At 37.7% G+C, this 22,212-nt stretch overlaps 1 protein-coding gene and 2 long non-coding RNA genes across 4 annotated transcripts in view; 1 reads left to right on the top strand and 2 right to left on the bottom strand.

Annotated features, from left to right (window-relative positions):
• Positions 1–22,212, bottom strand: part of LOC309509977 — a 961,882-nt gene that overhangs the window by 3,488 nt on the left and 936,182 nt on the right. The gene's annotated exons all lie outside the window — the stretch shown is intronic.
• The window catches only part of dpp6a (dipeptidyl-peptidase 6a), a 447,069-nt gene that overhangs the window by 67,754 nt on the left and 357,103 nt on the right, over positions 1–22,212 (top strand). The window lies entirely within an intron of this gene.
• On the bottom strand, positions 19,123–20,877 carry LOC309508718. Its single transcript, XR_014209690.1, has 3 exons — positions 20,784–20,877; positions 20,089–20,165; positions 19,123–19,652 (listed from the first exon to the last, which is right to left on the bottom strand). It is a non-coding gene; the product is annotated as an uncharacterized lncRNA (long non-coding RNA).

The raw sequence follows: 22,212 nt of genomic DNA, 5'->3' as shown, positions 1-22,212 counted from the left end.
TTGTTTGGCGTTGTTTGTTTGTTTTTTTCCCTCACGCGCAAAGGCAAGAACAGTGTTTACTACTTTACACTCCGTAACAAAAAAGTACCGTAGTCCTAATATGATATAGAATAACATGACTGATGATAATGATTAACATATCAATACTATATCCACCAAGTGGTACTTAAAGGTGCTTCAAAGAATACCATCGTATTACTACTGATTTCAATAAATCAATCAATCATTAAAAAAACAAGCCATCGCCATTGTTCAAACACGTTATTACCATAGTACAGTGTCAAATAAACTTGATATTGATGTTCAAATAACAAAAACATATTACCTTGTTAAAAAAATACATGGTAGGCTATATATAAAAAAAATGTTATTAGTACCATTTCAAAACGTAGCCTAGTACTAATAACTTGGTAACTTTGTAAAAATAGGCCAAAACATCTCAGTTTGTGATCATTGTACAGTGACAAGAAAATAAATAAAAAACATGGTATTGGAACATAGCAGTTTTTATAAAAAAACTAAACAAATAGGCCTAAGCATAACACAATTTAAAGTATGTCGAGAAAAACATGGTATTGCCTTAGTATCATGCCTAAAACACATAGCAATTATACCGTTATAGGTTTTGTTAGTGCTGCTTCTAATTTATATTTCTTATATAGGTATCCTGTGAATCAAACCCGTTACAGCGTAATTGATGGTGCTCTGAGCTACAGGAACTTATAGGCTATTTATAATATATATCAGTTTTGTTTGTTTCTATGTTATTATTTATAATAATGGCAAGTGATTCTGCAGCCTGTATTTAGTAGATAAGAAATGATTGAAAAGTTTAATAGTTGTTGCAGGATATACATTTAAACATGTTTCAAGTCAAGTGAAGCAGTACACATGGGATTGTATTTATGTTAGGGCTTTAGCCTGCATTAAACGCAGAGGTGACCTTTAGTGTCCGGGGTTCAGATGAGAGAGAATTCATTAAAATTTGATCGCACCTAAAGCACAGTGGAATATTGGGATATTGCAGCGCCAAGTTCGATGTGTCAGTGACCTGCAGAGACTGAGGTCCAGACACAAACCTCACGGTCCGTCAGGCTTTATTCTTGAAACTGAGACTGATCTGATACCAAAGACTGGAAATAACTTAACACTGCAATCATGCCAGAGAAATTGAAGTATTTGCCCTCTTTAAAATGAAAAAAGATTGACAGAAATGAATTCTGAAAGTGCCCGAACTTGATTCTTTCATTATATTTCAACAAACAAACAGGACTAATATAAAAGATATGGGCTAAAATAAATACTTGTTGGTGTCATGATTGTAAGCTTACTGTTAAAAGAGAGAAAATGCTGTTTTATTGTAAAACACAGAATTTTAAAGAGTGTCCTCCACTGAGACGTACACTAATGCACTTTTATCACTAGATGCACAATTCTACCCTTCATGTAGGAACAAGATCCTTGTCCAGCAAACCATGAGAAATGTCAGTTTGAGCCATGTACCTATCTGACAACCTGTCTGCTTTTGTTATGCTCATGAGTTCGAGATGGTTGGATTTCTCAAGCTTACACTGTGTTCTCAGACAAAGACCCTCAGCTTGATCTAAAGAGATGTCTGATCAGTGGTGATGGTTAAAGATACAAACCTTACTGACTGAATAAGCCTCAACTTTTTTCACTGATTGATTGAACAGATGATTTTTTGATAACAACTTTGATTAGTAGATTTCAATGAATTTGATATTGAAATGGGAAGTTATTTACATATAAGAAATAGTTTAATAAATGTGTGAGGAATAAAGTATAAAGTTGCTCTTTTAAAAAATAACAGTTTAGATTATATTTCTTGACTGAAGGACTGTCTTCTCTAGAGTGTATATATACATACAGTATTTATACAGTATATATATATATATATATATATATATATATACAGTATATATATATAAAGATAATGGGATGAATTCTTTTTTTTGTGCATTTTTTATAATGTCTGATGTTGTCATGATGTAATTTTCCTGAACATGAGCTAAGATAGTAGGCTAGTATGTAAATTGCGTACTGCATGTGCCATCAAAGCAAATATCATTGAGATGAATGTGAATGCTAATGGATACAGTATTAATACCTTCTTGGTGTAAAGCACAGCAAAAACATGATTTCAAACATGAATTGATATGGGTCCGAGTGTCCATTATTCCCTTCAGAGTCAAGAGTGCCTTTGTGGTCGTATATCCACAGGTCGTTTGTCTTTGGGGTCCGATTGGCTGTGTGAGTTATTTTTCCCATATAGAAAAACATGGTAGTAGTGCAGCTCTTTGCTTTGATTACTGTAATTGAAGCATTACAGTGGCCACTTATGGGAACTTTGGTTACTTAGTGGCAAAGAGGACCGAGTTGGCATATTGACATTGTTATATAGAACAACAACTTTGTGTGTGTATATATATATATATATATATATACTATATGTGTGTGTATCTTGCAGTTTGTGGCACCTGATCAGGAATTGATTGAAAGATAAGCATGTGACATGTCTGCGTCAGTTAAAGTCACACATACATATAATGAGAGGAACAAACATAGTCTGTCTACTAGCCCAGATAAAGCGCCATGTTAACACTGGTAAATGCAGGCTTGCAAGCGTCTTGGATCCACGGAGCGGTTTATTTGATTGGGGTTGGCCCGCTGGACGAGTGCAGCGCACAAGCGGGGAAAGAGGTCCGTGATTTATAGTGACCTTTAAGTGGGTCGTCGTTTCTCAAAGCTAGATCTGGCATCCGCAGCGTTTCATTAGGCCTGCTGGAATCCATCATCTGTAATGTTTTTCTCAATGCAATGCTGCATGCAATTTAAAGAGGTACACATGCACGTAAATATCAAGTTATTTTCCACGACCGTCAGACTTTCATGCATGAACACACAGTCATTTACTCTCAAAGAGATTTTTATCCTTTCTAACATTGTTAGACAGTCATAAAAGTCATATTTTGAGTCTTTACTCACTTTCGCACTTGCATCTCAAAGATTTTTCATCATTCTCATTCCAATCAAAACCCACATCATTGCAGGCTACATGAGCCCACTCAAAAATATATGTTTATGAAATAAAATCCATTATTTCATGAGGGAAAGTTGTTGGAGTTTAGTAATGAATTAGGCAGTAACATAATAGCAATAACACAGCTGTGATTTGGGTGTAGGTGTATTTAATTTTTTTCTCAGCCAATACAAATGTTGCAATAAAAGTCAAAGCATCAAACTTTGGGTTTCATCAAGCCGGCCAGGAACACAGATTGTGAGTGAAACTCAGTATGTCACTCCAAATTTTCCATTTCCCACTCTGCGCTCAATAGTGAGAAACCCTGCTCTGAGCGTTCCTGGAGCGAGTGAAAACACTAACAGTTTGACTTTCAAAAATCCACTCCTTGCTCCAGGCAAAATCATACAGCTCCATTGCCCGCTCCACTTTCACTCCACACCATTCACATGCTATGATCTGTAACATTGCAAACACTAACAGCATAAAGATCTGTGCACATTATTCCAAATTAAAATTATTAATTTTTTTAAAATAAAATCTTTCACCAGAATTGCTTCATCTGCCTCGGAAACAAAGTTCATCATGACTTTGTGGGCGTGGAAAATAGCTAAGCATGTTTGAAGCAGCTGTCTGCTGAGACCACCACATCAAACTAAAGTAACAAACTCAGAGTTGGTGAGAAGGTGCAAATTTGGATTTTTATCTCCCCAAAACCTCTTCCCATCCACAGATTTAACTGATTACACAGAAACGATTCTTGTACTAGAGACAAGAAAGCATTTGCTATATATATATTCTAATGTTTCATAATGAAGATTTCATATGCTGAAGGTTTTGTCGAGAGATATTGTGCTGCCTGCTATTGCACGCCATGGTGGTGCATGCATATTTGCATACTTTGCAAGCTTTACTGAATTTGAATATGAAGAGAAACTGAGATTAAAGCATGAAGTTTTTGGGACAGTCTAGCTGGAGAGACTAGTTGGCTGAAAGTTAAAAGGAAGTGGTCCTTTTAACAAGTATTGCTCAGATGTTGCTCTTTCATAGCTCAGGAAATCTAAATGAGTTTTCAGCAGTGTTTCATTTGACTATCAACTATCTAAGATGTTTCTCTTAAAAATAGGAATTAAAATAGTCGATTGTTATAGAGCTGTATACAATTAATTTGGATAGCATAACTTGGTGTTGAAAGATTTCGATTAAAAATGCTGTTCATGCTGAGATCTCTTACTTTTGATTGATTGATCTGAAAATCATTGCTGTCTAAGCGAATCAACTGAGATCTCATTTGTGATTTATATTTCCTGCAAATGTGTGTCTATTGTTTCAATGACTCTGAAATGTAATCTATAATGTTGTAGATCTCATCATCTCTCATGAAGAAAATATATTTATCATCAACACACATTGTACTAAAAACATGAACTTTTAAAGTGTTTTCCTTGTTTTTAAAAGCTAACTTAGGAAGATGTTTTTTTTTTTCTCCATGTGGTGTCTTTGCTCTCCTGCTTGAGCTATTCGGATTGGATGGATGATGTGCCATGTACAGAATCCTGCTCATATAAAGGCATTTTTTTCCCCATGCCGCCCATTTCTGTCTGTTCCAATGGCGCTCCGGTCCAAAGCCATCCATCACCACTCACTAAGACAACTGTGGGCCAGTCTGCGAGCAAAATAATGAGTTTACAATAGATTCATATTTCATTATGCCTTTTGCCTCACCCTGTGCCTTTATGTTCACACACAGATTAGATGAGCTGATACTAGTAATACAATATAATTGATTCAAATCTTGTACGGATTTGTGGCTTGAGGCTTTGCTAAAATGAATTCCTCATGCCACCTGGTATTTAGTGGTAATGCATACTAGTTTATCTGAACATCTGTAATGGATGCCACTGACTCTGGTAATGCAATTTTAGGTTGTAGTCCTTTGTTTCACAAGATCTGGTGTGAGGTAAGAAAATAAACAATAGTTTATTAAAAGTTAATCATTCAACTCAAAATAAGATTATCCAGAATTAGCTGATAAAGCATCAAGTTATTGTTATGGCACAGCCAGCCAGCAGATATAAAACATGTGACTGCACATTATATTATGTATACTGTATGATAATTCATTGCTACAGTGATTTTCCACAGGCCTCTCCTTACTGCTTAAAAAAATATGTCTAATGTGTGATTTAATAGACACAGAAATGTCCTCAGTGTTGTGTCTATTTTATTCTAGTCTAGTAGCATTCAAAAATAACCATTATATAAGCCTCCTATTTTATGTAATTTTCATTATTTTCTATTATTTACTTTTTTAGATGTGCTTACCAGATCAAAAAAATAAGCCTATTACTGTGATGCAAATTTTGGCTGGCAGCTATTAACGTGTGTGAAGACATAAAGAGTACACTGGGAAATAGAAATGTTGTTGCATTTGACATTTGTCAAGTGATAGACATTTAGCTATACTATTTATTTATTACACACAAGAACAATAGAGAAACGTGAATTAATGCAGAAATACAAATCAGAATGATGAAGAATTTGATCAGGCTAAATGAAAAAGAAGTACATTTTAGCATACAGTAATTTCTATTGAAACTTGAATATATGTATTTAAATATATTTGTAATAACACAATCATGAAGTTGCAATTCAGTCATATTTAGTTAAAATACTATATTAACTTTAGGCTAAATGTAATATTGAATAACACACTATAGTTAATACATTATGGCCAAGTATATACATGTATGTTAATTATCTCATCAAAATAAGTGGTCACACCTTTGTGTCATTTTATGGTGTAAGTGTAAAACTTTAAATTTGGCATTTATTCCGTTTAATGCGGAATAGATACATAATTTCTTTTTTTTTAAATCCATAGTTTTAAGTATGAAGATGGAATTTTGTAAGTGAGTGACTCTCAAAATACACATCATTTATTAATTTATGTATTTAGCCTAGTGAGAGATATAACCACTTAAACCAAATTGTTACACCTTTTGCGTTCGGGTCCGTTTTTACTGGAAAGTGAACTGTGGCTTTATCTATTAGTTAGATTTGTCTCAAATTACTTCTGTAAAATACATTTAGCATCTTTACACTCACACACACATATTGTTTCCTTCCCACTGCGGCTGCATTTGGTTTATAAACATGTTCGCGCATGCACACACAATAATTCTGGAATTAAAATAAACAAATTAATGTCTTTATATGTTTGTAGAGCAATTTAAAAAAAACAAAACAAATAGTCTACATTTTTAAAAAAGAAAGAGGATTTGGAAAAGAAAAAGTCCAGATTTCACTTTTCTGCCACCTAATAATGAACCATTGCAGCATGATAAAGAGATTCAAGCTTATTATCATAATTGCTTCAAGTTTATGCAAATAAAATTAATATATTTAGTTTGAAAACAGTAATATTAATGTTGTTTTGGTGTTGTTTTGTTAGAAAAGAATATGTAGGTTTCGTCAATATAAACTGTTTTGAGCAGTCATGAGTTATACGTTTATTTATATTTAATTAAGTTAATTGAAGGCAATGAAGTATATACTGGTAATTTTCATATTATTAATTCTTATACATTTTATCTAATGATATATTAAAATAAAACCTCATAAAAAATAAATGTTTTAATGAGTAAAAAGTGGGTAAATTAAGTAATAGCATGGTAAAACATGGTAGCATTCAATTTTTTTTTACTTTTGTGCATTCATTCCTAAATGAGAAGTTACTGATTAGATACAATATGGTTTTAGTTGAAAAATATTAAGTTATGACTGTTTTATATGCTTATGTTCCACCCGGGAATGCAAAAGGTGTATACAGTTTGTTTAATGCATTAGGAGAGTTAATGTGTACTTTAGTTTGTTAAGAAACATAGTCATGAAAATGTACTCTTAAGTATGGCCTTTTATTTCATGCATATTACATAATATTATGTCATTAATATTAAGTACAGTTTTTTAAATATACTTTTATATTTGAAGTATAAACTACAAGTGCGCATTAAATACAATTTTACACACTTCTTTTTTCACAAGGGTGTGGCTAGTCTGAGTTTTGCATATACTGTAGGAAACTCTACCTCCTTTAATTCAAGTATGTTTGGTTCCATGTTTTTGGGTGTTGTGTTGTGTTAACATGGAGAAAGTGGAGGGGGTGGAGTCCAGCTGCATGATGAAGAAATTGCCTTTGTGAGCAGCATTAATGATGATTTCCCTCTCCTATGCTCATTAGGAATCTGCTGTCATAAGCTTCCCTCTACCACTCACTCATACCATTGAGTGTAATTGTGTTTCATAGTCTGGCCTATGCCCACTGAATGATAAGCCGGAGGTGCTTATTATGTGTAATCTCCACGGCCCAGTGCAGGAGCCACCAGATCAGTCTGTCTCTCAGTCAGGAGGGACGAATGGTGAGTGACAGCAGAGTAAAGCGCTAAATGTGCCAATGAGATGCGGGTATTGAGTGATATGTGCAGGAGAGAGACCCCACACACACTCTAAAACTGAAGCATTGTTGCTGGATAATGTTATTTTTAAGATGAACTTGTTACATAAATGCCTTTTTTGCCACAAAATATTTTGCAATAACGACCGACTGACTGTACATTATCCAACTTATTACACGTTTACTTAACACATAAATAAATACATGGACATGAAAGATTTGAATGTAAATTTTATGTGCGAGAATAGAGCGCACAAAGTGATACGAGACACATTAAACAACAAGCAAAAGCACAGTTAAGCAGTCTTTATATGACCATAGAATATTGGCCTACAGTGTCTCATTCAAGTATTGCATGCAACTGTGTAATAAGAAAATAATTACATTCCAACACACTCCATCACATTGACAATAACATGCTACGCATTGTCACACTAACCATTCTTTGTGTCCCTCTGTTACTGGCAGCTTTCACTGATATTTTCCTCATTAACCTTCAGCTGGCATTCAAATAATGCCTTTGTAAGCCAAAAACCTTGATCACGGATATCGCTGTTCATCTTCCGCAGCAGCAGATGAGATGCTAGAGAACCATGGGCTCTATGGTATTTATCCTCCTCCTCCTTGTTTCTGACTTCTTTGTCTTTTGCTTTGTGTTAATGAAAACCATGTCCTTCAGAAAGTTCATTTATATTTGATTTGAACCATTTGCAACTATTGCTGATTCAAACTGCAAAGAACTTCTTGAAACATCCGTGCACATTGCTGACGGTTTGCACAATTGCAGAATTTCTGAAAAGTGCATTGTGATGCTCACTAATGTGATGACACTTTTTCCTGAATCAACACGTCAGCCTGTCATCTCTCTCTCTCACGCTCCGTCTTTTGGTCTCTGCATAGGCGTCTCAGTAGAAAGAAGTGTGGAGTTGAAAGCACAGCCACTGAGCAATTCCTCTTCCCTAACTTTCCATCTCTGTCACACACAGAGAGAGAGAGAGAGAGAGAGAGAGAGAGAGAGAGAGAGAGAGAGAGAGAGAGAGAGAGAGAGAGAGAGAGAGAGAGAGAGAGAAAGAAAGAGAGAGACACACACACACACTTTTCATCCAGCTGATTCACACCATTTTTCATACACACCATTTTGTCTCTGTGAGTGAGGGAAGTTCTGGGAAAGTCTTTCTGTGATGTATAACTCTTTTAATGGAACTCTTCATTTGTGTCTCCCCCAGAGCTAGGCATTGTGGGTAGTCATACTGAGGAAAGCCATTTTCAAGCTTTTAACAGGTTTTCCGAGAGCTGTATAAGTTAAGGCAATGGGGAATCAAAATTGACCCCATTTACTTTCTCAGTACATGTTCTTAGTCATATTGTGATTTATTGGTGCAAATTATTTTAAAGAAAAAAACGTCTTTGCAATCTTTGATCAAATTTTAATAACTTGCTCCTCTTCCCATTTTCAACCCCTCCCTTCCAACCTCCTTACTCCATTCTGGTATGCACAGATTTTTTCATTAATCAATCAATTCCCATTGCACAAAGTCAGGTACTGCTCTACACTTTTTCTCATTGAAAATATTGTTGAACTTTGAAATGCTATAAACCAAAGTGTTTCATGTTGATTTGAAGCACCACAATGCGTTTATTTAGGGCTGTGACTAGCATGTCCTAAAGGAAATAGTATTTGGAAGGCATCCAAAGTACATTATTTAGGTAGTTTAGGTTTTAGCCTTGGGTTTTAGCCTCTATAAATGAAATGTTGCATCAGACCCACTTATTGTGTGAAAATAAACACACAACACCATCTTTGGTTATGAAATAAAAACTTAAGTAGTTTGGCATAATCTTGTATTATTATTTATAAGAATAAGACATATTTTCATGAGTATTTCTTCAAATATCACATACTTAGATTTTTTTATGAAAGGTTAAGGTTAGGTTAGATAACACCATTTGTGTTTTTTTTTATGTAAATTTATTCATTTATATATTTATTAATTTATACATAAAAAATATATTTAATTTAAAAAAATAATTAGTAAGATGTAAGTAAGGACTTGTATGTAAGGCAACAGTTTTTGGCTCATTACATTTACATTTTTCGAACATGGTATACATTTTTTTCAAAACCATATTTTAAAGTGATACAAGTTTAAAGTGTCACATGTACTTTAAACTACAGTTTTAAAATATTTTTCTTACCCTTGGACCCTCTTATTTGTCATTTACCCTAATCATTTTTTCAGTATGCAGATTATTTTAACATTAGTTCTTCAAAAAGCTCACCAACTGCTCAAATGATCTTCAAAACAAAGTTTGGTATGGTAGTATGGTAAGCAGTTTAAGCTGAATTATATCAGGAAAACAAAATACAAAGAATTAAAGGAGGATGAATTTCAATACAGTGCTGGCTTGCAAGCACTAAAATGACTAGATTTCAGCAATAACATTCAACTTTAACAGACCATACAACATGACTGTTTTGTTTGCATATAATAATGTTTGTCTCTGTAAGTCCTCACTCTTTCAGGATAACATTTTAATGAGATCTTGCATGGCGGTCAGACAGAAAATTAAATAACACCTGTTAGACCCTGAACAGAATATTCCCCGGCCATTATGAGAGCGCTTTATCATGGGAGCACTCACTACATCTAAATTAACTTATAAATGCATGGCAGCGTCTTGCATTTCAGCCACGCTGCCATTTAGTGTCTGTTGTTGCTTAAGGAATTCACTCAAAAGGCTTAAAAGATAATGGGAATGAAAATTAGGCCCTTGTCGAGGGTCGCATACATAAGATTGATGTCCTGGCTTTGAAGTCCAGTCCCATAAAGGTTCCCTGGGGTGTGTTTCATCCATGTTCAGAGCATGGTCAGGGACTGAACTTATGACTTGGCCATGAAACAAAATGACCGTTTAACAAAAATGGTCTGTTAGGACTGGTCTAAAAATGCTCAAATAGGCCTGGGCGATATGGCTGAAAACTGTATCACGATATAAGTTTCATATTGGTCGATATCGATAATTATTGATATTTTTTATGACCTAGCTATTTAAAATAAGGACCAAGAGAAAAATATATTACATTTAACATTTTTATTTTAAATTTAACCTTCCTCTGATTATAATCCCCTCAGTTATAAAGGCAAAAATGTCAACACAACCATGGAAAACACTCAAATAATTAAAATGTAAACATAAGTCTAAAATCACAATGAACACTTAACAATTATCTCTTAACATTAAGGTGCAAAATTAAAGAATACGTAAGAAATGCTTAATAAAGTGTAATATGGTGCGAAGTGTTAAATATAAACATAGAGAAACCGACGACGGTCTTGCATAATTTGCAGACGACATTGGTCTGACTACGGTCAGACTTATAAAATCCCCAAAACTGCCATACCGGTGAGCTGACTTTTCCGGTTTTATCAACAATTTCCTCGCTCGCTGCTGCACTCATTTTCAACTTATCACTCCACGCCGGTTCTGTAACTGAAGAATCCCAACACGAGACAACGATATGGCGCAACTATACTGTTACATGACTGGCTGTTAGCGTGCCACCCCCTACGTTGCTAGGTTACCAGAGAGTGAGTGCTTTTGTTCATGGAACCAAACTTGCTTCGACGAAAAAAATTATAATTATCTAACGTTTTATTGAACGCATTTTTTAATTGATATTGATTACGTGTCTATCGCGATACATATCTTTATCGTTTTATCGCCCAGCCCTATGCTCTAAAAGTATTGCTGAAACATTGGGACATTCTTGAATGGAAAACAGGCGCAATTTCTTTTCTATCAATCTCAGTGCAAATAAACATTGGAGCAACTAATATTGCATGTTAATTGTTGCTTTTTAAATAAAAAAAAAATCCAAATTGAAAGGATTTTTAGTTCACGCTGAAAATTTGAAAATTCCAACATCGTTTTCTCACCTTCATGCACCCTGCTGGCCTCACTAACACCTCTTCCAACAGCAACCTAGTTTTCCCTGGAGGTCTCCCATCCAGGTACCAACCAGGCTCAGCCTTCAGTGGGCTAGCAGTCTTGGGCTACAGGGTGAAATGGCTTCTGGCTATGCTCATCGAAGATGTGTATTAAGGTCAATTTATGTGTAAAGTGCATTTTAATGAATTTTTTATGAACATATTCTGGGGGAGGAAAAAAATAAGTAAAGGTAACATTTTTGGCTTTTCCTCACAAACTTCAGAATAGTTGTAATATAGAGCATGATTGTAGAGCAAATAGTTGCAATTTGTAACTATTTGAAGTTTGAAGAATTGATGGTGAATTCGTATGATATATTTTGTATACGCCTTGCTGAGGTTTAGGGGTAGACCTTCATTATTTTATTATCTGTCAACTCTTGGAGAGATTAGCATGATAATTGACATGGCGATGTTATTGTATTCGGTCTTGGTGGAATAGAGCTGCTATGCTGTCACTGCTGTTGATTATTGCTGTCGCTGCAGTGCAAGTACAAAGACTTGCTACTGCAAATACATGGACATCCACAGACATGCTGCTGCTGCACATATAACATATATGAAATTACAAATCTATTGTAAATCTATACAGGTGGAGCTGGGGAAGCTTCTGAAAGCACGCTGCAGACTTGTAACAGCAAATGCTGCAAAGTATTTGAATGTTGAGCAGCAAGCTCATTGGCTGCTGATGCAAATTCAACCAATCAGCTGCGCTATGTAGACAATGATGTGATTGCTAGCAGATTGAGTTAAGGACCTTTCAGCCTAGGGATGTCCCGATCAGGTTTTTTTGCCCTCGAGTCCGAGTCATTTGATTTTGAGTATCTACCGATACCGAGTCCCGATCCGATACTTCTATAATACATAAAAAAAGAATAAAGAAGAGCGAAAAAACAGATCCAGGATGTTCCTTATTTTTTATTTAATTCACCTTATTTTAACATTCAACAACTCTGTTAACAAACAGAGCACTTCTGTGAGGTAGCTTGAACAATCAAGTAATAAATAACATAAACACTTTTGGACTTTAGTGCAACAGTAAATATAAAAAAAAGTCTAATATATAAACAAATAGAACCTCAACTTAAAATACCCGGCAGGCATGTAAAGAAATAAAATATAAAAGTGCCACAGTGTTTGCAAAGCCAGTAATGTGCTTTTAGGAACTGCACTCCTAACTCTTACGCCGGTTTCACAATGCACGCGTTAGCAGAGCGTGCAGCGCGTATTTTTTTTTGCCGCCCATGTTAACAGATTAGAGCATTCACACCGCACGCAGAGGTGGCGCGGCAGCGCAGAGCAGCAGTGCCACGATCGTTTCGGCGCCGAGTCTATTTTTGCTGCGCTGCTTACGCTGAATTAAAGTGACAATGCATTGATCATGGCCAAAAAACACAGCAGTTTTATTCAAAAAGTGCATTGATGATATCTATTGTGTTTTAAACAGTCAATCAAATGACCAACAGCAATTTAAAAAGAAAACAAATGTCCAAAAACAAACTTGTTGCCAGAACAATAAAAACAAAGATGAACCAAAAGTTATATAAATGAAATTATTAATAAAATAAGCTTCTTGACAAGTCTTTTCTCTTAAATGTATTTGAAAACGAAATAAAGCAATGCCAACTTATCCATTATAGAGTACTCTGTCTGTACACAACCCGCGGTTCAGCCGCGCGTGACAAACGCTGCCAGTGTGAAAGCAAAACGCGCGTGTCCTGCTCCTGCTCACCATACGCACTGCTCCTGCGCTGCTTATGCTCTGCTCGTGTGCTGTGTGAAACCGGCGTAACTCTGTGGCACCACATAACTATTGATGTGTTAAAAAATAATGAGAATATATATATATCCGAGTCCTGATCGGGAGGTAACGTCCGATTCCGATCGAGTCTGAAAACACGTGATCAGGCCCGATTTCCGATCACGTGATCGGATCGGGACATCCCTATTTCAGCCTGTGCCATCTTAGAGTTTCATAAGAGAACTTTGTATTTCTGTCATGACAACTCTCAGAGAGATAAGCATGAAAATGTACATTGCAATGTTAATGTATTTGGTCTTGGTGGAATAGATGCTGCTGCTGCGGACGATTATTGTACAGAGACAGAGACAAGTACAGATACTTGCTACTGGCAATACATCCACAGACATGCTGCTTTGAGCATTTAAGACTGCTGCACATGTAACATAAGTGAAAGTGAAACTTACTTGACGTGCAGCCAAGTGTGGTTTCCCATACTCGGAATTTGTGCTCTACATTTCACCCATCCAAGTGCACACACACAGCAGTGAGTATTAAACACACACACTTACAAACACCCGGAGCAATGGGCAGCACCCGGGGAATGATTGGGGGTGAGATGCTTTGCTCAAGGTAATGAGTTGTGGATAATGAGAGTGGAAGAGAGCGCTGTTCATTCATTCTACCCACCTACATTCCCTGCCAGTGCTGAGACTCGATCCTGTGACCTTCGGGTGACAAGTCCGACTCTCTAAACATTAGGCCACAACTGCATACATGAAATAACCACATGTATGAAATAACCCCCCAACAAAGCAGGATAGACGATAAATGGACAATACAAGCCAATATATGCATGCTCCTGAGTGTAAGAAAGCAAGCATCGGTAGACATGCATATATCCACACATATGGATGAACATCATCCAGGACAGACTGGGATAGGACAAAACACCCCACCAAACAAGCAGATCTGCCCCCAAGTGGCCTATGACTATGTGTGCCTGGGCTACCACACCAAATGGCTTCACTCTAGTGGCCTATGACTATGTGTAACTGGGCTACCACGCCAAATGGCTTCACTCTAGCAAATATGCTTGATGCTAACTCTGCAATATATGCGAAGTTCGCCAAACTTGATTTTGAGGCGGGGGAGGACGAAAAGGGCCATCATTGCAGCCTGCGCATATGCTTCAGTTATTGTGTGCGAGAGAGATCTCAGGACTGGTGGGAACACACAACACGATCTCATGAAAGTGCGTATCTACAGTATACCACTAATTTTATTTCTCGTGCCATTTATACGCAAAAAATAGTTTTTGCGTGCATGATACGCACTGTAAACCCCTTTGGTAGGATTAGGGGTGTGGAGTGCGTGCGTATTGCATGCCATGAAGTGCATATCATATGCACGCGAAAACTGCATATCATATGGACGCAAAAACTATTTTTGGCGTAAATGGCACGAGAAATAAAATTTGTGCTATAGATACGCACTTTCATGAGATCATGGTGTGCTTTAACGAGGAGCAGTGGGTCCGAATTTTTAGGATGAGCAAGCCAACCTTTGATATGTTGTGTCAACATGTGTCCTCATTCCTCTCCATTCCTCTCCTTTCCTGTTTACACTGTCATAGAACACATCCGATCTGTGTCACATATGAGCAAAAAATCGGAATTTGGTCACATTTCACTGACAATGTAAACGAGGCCTATACGATCACAGAGGGCGCATTATGGATCAGTGGCGAGAGGTTAGATGGGTCCTCTCTGCTTAAGCATTCAGTTGTTTCATATTCATCTGTATGATTGAAGCTTGAATGTGTGCTACATTTCAATTGGCATTGGGCCCCCTCCAGAGTGCTGGAGAGATCTAATGCCTTGCCAATCATATGCACATAATAAGGAGAGGGGGGTAAAGGTGAGAGTCATGACTTCCAAATGTCTTCTGTTCTGTTTGTCAGACTCGTCAGGCATGCAATATCTCAACTGCCGCCCGAGCGAGCTCAGGTATTGACCTTAAAACACTTTCAAAGGGTTTTATTTGAAAGAAATCTTTGTAAAAGCCATATAGGGGCGACAGTGACTGTTTATGCATGCTTTGACTGATTGATGTCGAAAGCATCTCTGTTTGAAGTCTGCTTTGGCGAGGGATCTGAGCACAGGAAGTGTGTACTGTAGAGCTCAGGCCATATTGGGACGTAGCATGGCGTCTGTGAGCGGCCGCACTCACCTAAAGTGCTGGTTGCACATAGAGCCACTGATGCTTGCTTAATGGCAGGCTGTGGGTGTCTCGATCCGCCTTTCCAAATCCAACCGTTTGGGCAGATGCTCCCTGGCAGTCGATGAGCCTCTGGCACACCTATTAATTAGGTTTCCTCAAACAGGAAGCAGGTTTTGGGAGATGAGATGGGTACTGTCTCCGTTCCAACTCGTCTTGTCTGAGATGCTCTGAAGTGACAATCTCTCAGAAGAACTTTTGGCTCTCAGTGTTTCATGGGAAATGGCAGTGTTGGAGAGTGCACAAAGCTGGCACTTGACAAGTGGGAGTGGTTTTAGAAAGGCACCAAATGTTCCTCTGTAGTGGCTTTGTTATTTTTGATGGAGATTAATTCTGTTTTACAGTGACTGAACTGCAATGGAACTAAATCATTGTTTGAACGTTTGTTCGGTTCATTTGTTAACTACGTGGTGACATATTTTAAGGTACTGCAGACTTGAGTTCTAAATCTGGTTTGTGTAAAAGCTGTTTTCTGAACTCCTTCTCTGAACACCTAGGAGTCGCACAGAATCTGCATGAAAACGCAGTTGCAAGTACTTATGGTGGTATGTATTGTAGTCATGCAATTAAACCAAGTCTAGTAACAGATCACCCTATGTATACTATCCTGTAGTACATATAAAGACTCAGATTGCTTACAGTTGCTGGGATTAGATGGCAGATGACCTTTTAAAATCTTTGTGTGACTTTGTGCAGTTGCCACTAGTGACTTTATTTTTGTCTGGTAGTCCCAACAAACTGATGGGACAATGGATATAATGGTTTCTGCTGCAGATTTAATGAATTTAATGTTTTAATCCATTGTCATGTGTAGTCTCACATTCCCAAACCTTTTACTATCAGCATTAAAATTTTGTCCACATTACAGCTTCTTCCAGCCAAGACACAAGATCTTAGACAGGAAGGGACTCTCTAAGTCAGGGATTAGTCATTTTAACATAAAAAAAATTAATAATGAGGATATTTTTTTATTACTTTTTTATTTAATTAATTTTAGCAAAAGGTTTAGTGTAAAAATGCACTGTAAGTGAATTTAATTGAACTGAACATTTTTGGGGGTGTTTATATAAAACAGTACGCTAATAGTTTGTAGAAACTTCTTGAAATTTCTTTTGGTTTAAGTACGATGACAATACAAAAGCCAATTATTAAAATGTTCTTTTTGCATATTATTTAATTTGACAATATGTTGTCCTTACAATGCCTAACCCATATTTTTCTCACATAGTATGCATAGGGTTTTACACATGACAACTATAACGTTGCCTTTTTTTTTTTTTTAGAAAGGGCTATCATATTTGTTTAAAGGGACAATGTGTAGGAATTTCTCCCATCTAGTGGTGAAATTGTATTTTGCATTCAAACGAATAGTGCTCTCCAGCGCCTCGCGTTTTCAAATGCGTGTTGAATCTACGGTAGCCGTTATGTACCAAAAAGCTATGACAGGATGTCTTCTACTTAATCGAGTTTTCCTTTGGGTGAACAGGTTTGTTATTTAAAACAAACTGCAACTTGACACAACGAAAAAATAAATAATGTTGCAGTATGAATTACTGACTGTGAAAAACATGAACTATGGTAATTAGTTCTTTATTCGTTATATTTTTTTGAAGTACGTGCATTGTTAGATATCATCATCATCAGCGCCTTCTCTACTTTACTGAATAGCTGCTATTCATCAAAGAGCCTGTTTAACTTTTAACTATAAATGTTCTACTGTCTATATAATAAAGTACACAACCAAACAATGAAAAAAAAGCTTGTAATTAAGACCGTAACAGTGACTTACCTGTCGAGAAGAAAGCAGGCAACTTCAACGTCTATTTTGAAAGCTTTCTCCTGCATTAGCTCTTTCCACCTGGAAAAAGCTATCCCGACATTAACCCTTGTTTTTTGTAATCTCCGGTCACGTTTCCTTTTACGGTCTATTTTGGACTTTTTCAACGACGAGGACTCCTTATCCTGTGACTCAGCATTTGCATGGTCCTCCATTATAAATAACCGTGCAATGCAGCCTTTTAAACTTTCCGGGGCAGTGACAAGTGCCTCTCACTGCTCTGCTCTGCTCCTCCGTTTCTGCTGGTTTCAGTCACGTGACGCTGGTTCTGATGGAAACGCGTTGGCCTAGTACTTTTTGTCCCTCTCTGCTATTATAGTTTTTCAAGATGGCAGAACTACATGGAAGCCTCCGTGGACCTACCCGTCCCATGTATATAAAGATAATAAATTCTTTGTTTACGAGGATTAGTCAGATCATTGGCAGAGGTATTTGTACACCATTGAGGACATATTTATGAATACAAATATTGATTTTAGATAATAAAATACCTAAAAAACTACACTTTGTCCCTTTAAAAACAAAAGTTGGACTAAGTGATCAACCACTGTTTAAGTATATCTTGTTTACTCAACAAAACTCTTAAAATCCAGCAATTAGTTATTGCACCTCATGCTCCATGATTTTTTCTCTTGGCAGCATACAAACCTGTGCACAGTGAACACCACAGATTGCATAGAAACCATAGTAGTGAGTCAGATAGTGAGTCAGATTTGAGCTGGCCATGTCAGCCAGTACTTGCAGTCTGTTAGTTTTCCACATCTGAAGGACACTGTTGCATTTTCAGATTTCTTTATTTTTCTAAAATGTGTAACATCTGCCTCTGTATAAAACACTTCTCATCCCAGTATTTCATAGATCACTATGGGGCATTGAATTTAGCACTTGAGGTGCAATGAAGCCCTTTCTGATTGATAGATATGTTCACAGTTAAAAGAGCTTGACTGTAGCCTGCGGGTAAAGACATATCCAACCCCAGAGTCTTCTGAAAGGTCAACGCGCCATTTAATCAAACATCAGACTGTTGAGGCCGAGCTGTCAGAGCTACGTGACCTTCTGCTCTCCTCACTTTTAAAGATCAGCTTTAACCTGCTCAAATGCTGCCACACTTACCAGGTCCGTCCTGCTGTTCCCTGAGCAAGATCACTCACCTCGCTGCCTCTTTGCTCTTGGTCTTCGCCCACTGTCTGCATTTCCTTCAAGTGTGCTTGTGATCTTTGTCTAGCACTCGCCTTTGTTGCTGGTGTTTGCTGACAGATGCTATTATAGCACATACCATTCATCTCACATGGACATTTTTTTTTTTAGCAAACTTCAGTTCAGCTTTCAATTATTCTGTGCTCAGTAGCAGGAAATCCAGTCATCTTTTAGTTCTAAACCAAAATGACACATTGCCATTAGGGCTAATAGAGTTTGATGCGGCTCATTAGCTCTTCATAGGCTATTGCGTATAGTGGCTCTATTTTTCGATGGCAAATTGGATGCGAGGATGATCTCTTGCTAATGGTTATTTCTAATACAGAGGTAATGTGGTTGTCCAAGCCCCTCCCATGAATGCAAATGAAACGGTTGTTAAGGAGGATGACATTGTGTAGTAGAATGTCTAGGATCAAACACTGGGGCTACTTGGCCTTGAATTGCAATTTAAAAGCTTTTAGCAATTGCAGTCATTGCTAATGCTGTCTGCTTTGTTTATTAGCAATACAATTTTACAAAGCTTCATAACCCTGACTGGTTTGGCAAGTTCTTGCACTCTAAAAACTCCTGGGTCAAAAAATAACCCATAATGGGTTATTTTTGACCCAACTCCTGGGTTAAAAAGGGACCAACTAATTTATGGGTTATTTCAACTCAGAAAATTGGGTTATGCTTTTTGACCCAAATTATGGGTTAAATACCTGACCCAAATGTTGGGTTTAAAAAACCCAACATCTGGGTAGAAATAACCCAAAAATTAGTTGATCATTTTTTAACCCAGGAGTTGGGTCAAAAATAACCTAACTTGGGTCACTATCCCAGTATGCCTTATTTCAGAAAATAAAACTTTGTTTTACATTATATTACACACTTCAAGCACTTTTACATTTTTATTGCATTAAATAAAAATCTATAAGAAAAAACACACACTTGGACATGTTTATTTTCATATTTATTTTAGGTCACACTGTAATAACAATATTAGAAATAAAAAATAGAAAAATAAACAACAATTCTCAGAAGAGCCTCAGGAATTTAAGCCTGGGGTCAACTTTGGGGACAAGATTTTTGATAGGGTCCTCATCAAAGAGAAGAAATGCCTCCTCATCTATCTGAAAGACAGAAAACAAGACAATATGAGTATTGTTAATAAGTCGAGACAATTGTGAATCACTCACCAGACACTCTTTCATTATAAAGCTAACAAATAATCACTTTTAAGGTAATGCAGTGGCTTCTTTTTTTATTATTTTTTTTTTACATGGCCCAAATTGCTAGTTAACTAATGTGGTTCTTTTGCAGCATTAACATTACCCATTTTGTGTGAATGACATATTTTCTTTCATTAAAAAGTGTAATGACAGCCCATTCTTATGCATAACAGCTTAAAGACAAGGCACAATAATATTTTAGGGTTGTACATACCCCACTGTCGAAGAAGTTGTGACTTTCACAAAATCTTGCACTGACACATTTAAGTCTTATATATAAAAAAAAAAATTTAGGTATAGAGAGATGATATAAGGGCAATAAGAGTAAAATGCTCACCTCTAAAATTCTCTGTCAGCTCAGACAGCTGCCACTCAGTTAGCTTATCAGCGACAAAACTGTCCATTCAAAATGACCTGGAGAAAACATAGCAATATAGAGGTTAGCAACAATTTGAAGACTTGACCCGCTTCTTTAACTCTCACTATTCAGCCAGTAGAGCACTGTATAATATGATAAGGACGGCACAGCTGGTAAACATAACTCAACTATTGTGTTGCCTCGTCGCTCTGTAGCCGCGGCTATGGGGCTCGCACACCGGACGAGAAGCGCCGCGTCGCGTCTAGGACAACTCGAGGTATCGCTCACCGGACGTGCACTCTCTCAAGGGGCTCGCACACCGGACGCGAAGCGCAGCGCCGCGTCTTTAAAATTCGAACACATTATTCTCTATAAGTGTAACGGACACACACACACACACACACACCGGCGGTCTGTCCGCGGCACCCAGCAACGGCTCAGGACCGTGTTCAAAATCGCGTCCGGTGTGCGATAACGTTACCTCGAGTTGTCCTAGACCTAGATGTTGTCGTGATAGCCGCGGCTATACATGCCAACCACAGAATTACCACGGCTAACGCTAGTCTCAACGTAGCAACGTATTTTTTTTTTATAGCAAATTGTTGCTAAACTAGCAACAGGGACATGGACACAGAAAAGTTAACATTACATCAACACTGAAAATACTCTCTTACCTTGAATATAGATGAAGTTGCACCGATGAAGCACAGGCCAAAACGGATCGAGCGCGAAGCGACGGTTATTTCAAACGACTGTTTTGAGAAAATTCCAGAACAACTGCGAGAGAGAGAGAGAGAGAAAGCCAACCCTATAACCCAGAACATGGGTTACTCTTTGAAAAATAACCCAGAAACCCAAACAACCCATAAATTGGGTCAAAATATTAGCCCTATAACCCAGAAAATGGTTACTCTCTGAAAAAATAACCCATAATTTTAACCCAACACAAATAACCCAGAAAATGGGTTGAAGAAATAACCCAGGAGTTTTTAGAGTGTGTATAAAGAAGTTTTATCACCCTTTGTACTCAAAGGACCCTCATTGTCCTAGACAATATTCAAAGGTATTTCTTATAAATCTGCTATAATGACAAAAGCATTTTTTTATTTACAGAAGAATGCAATCTATTGAATAATTATTAAATAAAATAATAATACAAATACACAAAACCGTAATTACAGAAGTGTCACAAAGTTGTCATGATCACCAGCTGGAGTGCCCTTGATGTCAAAGCCACATCAAGCTCCGATGGCCACCAGCATATTCAGTTATAATGGTCGCTAGTCCTGTGTTTCCGGTACCTTCCAGTCCTGTGGTTCCCACACCAGAGCCTGTCCACAACATGGCTGCCGCACCAGAGCCTGATCACAACATGGCCGCCACGCCAGAACCTCCAGTTGTCACGGATGCTATGCTAGAGTCTCCAGCCGTCATGGACGCCACATCAGTGTTCCCGGTCGTCATGAACATTGCGCATGAAGCCATTAAGGCTCCCTAGGTGTTTGAGACATATTTAGCTTGGAGAACAATTAGCTGACGTCGGTGCAAGCATTTGGCATCTCTGCGGTAATGTCAAGCCTGGGGGTCTCAGAGGTGGTCCCACTGTCAACTGTACTCCCTGTTATGGTGATGGCTATTGTGTGTGTTTGGGCCACATGCTGCTCTTCAGCCCGCAAACCCGTTCCAAACCATGAGATGGCTCCAGCCCCTGACCAGAGTCCAGTGATGGCTCCAGGCCCAGAGTTCAGTCCCGAGCCCACTCTTGTCCCTGAGCTGCTCCAGAAACCACTCCTGCCCTAGAGTTTCCTCTCTGCCTTGATGCGAACATGGAGGTAATCGCAGAGTTTCTTGTCTTCCTTGATACGACCATGTAGGTCGTCCTTGAGATTTCAGCCTGCTTCGACGCGACTGCAGAGGTCGTACCTGAACTTCCTTTCTGCCTCTACTCAACCACAGAGGTCTGCCTGCTCCGCCCTGGGCACCTGCTCAGCCTGCTTCCACCTTTGTTTTCAGTTCTTCTCCCATTTCATCCCCCTGGTCCACCTCCGCTCCGCCTCCCTCCTGGACTTCTTTGACTATATTAGGAGTGTCTGATAAAGTGTC

Source organism: Leuciscus leuciscus (assembly GCF_965113295.1).
Source record: "Leuciscus leuciscus genome assembly, chromosome: 11".
Classification (NCBI taxonomy): Eukaryota; Metazoa; Chordata; class Actinopteri; order Cypriniformes; family Leuciscidae; genus Leuciscus; species Leuciscus leuciscus.
Note: the sequence above shows the minus strand (reverse complement) of the source record. Positions and strands in the feature narration are given on the sequence as shown.